The following is a 1,542-nucleotide window of genomic DNA, read 5'->3' on the forward strand; positions in this document are numbered from 1 at the left end:
TGTTAAATTAGTTCTTTTCAAAGGAGAAAACATTGCCCATAAGTAGTTCCACTAACAAGTACTGGATTATCATTGATTGCGTGAATTACATTCGAGCCTGTCTTTATTTATTATTTAAAATTATAATTTTATTTACCATTGCACCCTTATTAAAACCCTTAAAAATAGTTGCCTTAGATACACACCATAACAACAGGTTTGATAGATTGACACTTGGTCTCTGTGGATTCGATAATCTTTTATATTACTTTGACGTGATTCGTACACTTGCGAAAAACACGCATCAAGTTTTTGGCGCCGTTGCCGGGGATCAATTTCGTCAAATTTCATTACCCTGTAGTTATACCGTTTAGACTAAGGTTGTTACCCACCGGTCAATGCGAAAGACTCGCAGTGCCGGAAGTTTAGTAGACCCTCTAGCTGAACCTGAACGTTACGCTCGCGCACGTTTATTTTTCCATAGGAATAGGATAGCTATGGCCGAAGAACAAAACCGAAGACCTCTTAAGGACTTCGCCCAACCATCAAACGAGGAACCTAGTTCCAGTATAGTAAACCCCGTTATCCCAGCCAATAATTTTGAACTTAAACCATCCCTGCTGCAATTAGTGCAACAGAGACAATTCTCAGGTCTCGCTACTGATAACCCAAACCAACATTTAAAAAACTTTCTTCAGTTAGCAGACACCTTTAAAACCAATGGAGCTTCTCCTGAGGCGATACGCTTAAGATTATTTCCCTTTTCCCTCAGAGATAAAGCTCTATCATGGTTAGATTCCCTTCCACCCAATTCAATAACAACTTGGGATGACCTTAGGAAAGTTTTTCTTGCTAGATATTTTCCCCCAAGTAAGACCGCTCTTCTTCGAAACCTTATAACTAGATTTACCCAACTCCAAGGAGAGTCGTTGTTCGAAGCCTGGGAGAGATATAAAGAACTATTAAGAGCATGCCCACACCATGGCTTAGAGAATTGGCTAATCATCCAAACCTTCTATAATGGACTTCATTATAACACTAAGATGACCATCGACGCTGCCGCTGGTGGCGCACTGATGAATAAACCTTACCCTGAAGCTAGTGCCCTTATCGAGGATATGGCCCAAAACCATCAATCATGGGGAGTAGAACGAGCGACAGTGGAAAAGAAGGAAGCCCAAGGAGGAATACATGAGCTAAGCTCTATAGACATGATGCAGGCTAAAATGGACGCGTTGGCCCTTAGAGTCGAACATATGTGTACAACTCCGAATACTGTAGCCGCAGTTTCGCCGAATTGTGAGATATGTGGAACGCAAGGACACCAATCCGCCGAATGCAATCTGTTAAATGAAACCAACACTGAGCAGGTGAACTATACCCAAGGGAACCCATTTTCTAACACATATAACCCTGGATGGAGGAATCACCCAAACTTCTCCTACAAAAATAATAACCCTATTCAAAATACCGCACCTCCGAGACAACAAGGTTACCAAGCCCCTAGAACAAATCAACCTATGCAACCTGTACCGCCAAACCCGAGCTTTGAAGAAATTGTAA

The 1,542-nt window shown here is 41.8% G+C and overlaps 1 non-coding gene across 1 annotated transcript; it reads right to left on the reverse strand.

Annotated features, from left to right (window-relative positions):
- Positions 1–860: 860 nt before the first annotated feature.
- On the reverse strand, positions 861–967 carry LOC127077570 (small nucleolar RNA R71). Its single transcript, XR_007787365.1, has one exon. It is a non-coding gene; the product is annotated as a small nucleolar RNA R71 (small nucleolar RNA).
- Positions 968–1,542: the final 575 nt, after the last annotated feature.

This window comes from Lathyrus oleraceus, chromosome 4 (genome assembly GCF_024323335.1).
Source record: "Lathyrus oleraceus cultivar Zhongwan6 chromosome 4, CAAS_Psat_ZW6_1.0, whole genome shotgun sequence".
Lineage (NCBI taxonomy): Eukaryota > Viridiplantae > Streptophyta > Magnoliopsida > Fabales > Fabaceae > Lathyrus > Lathyrus oleraceus.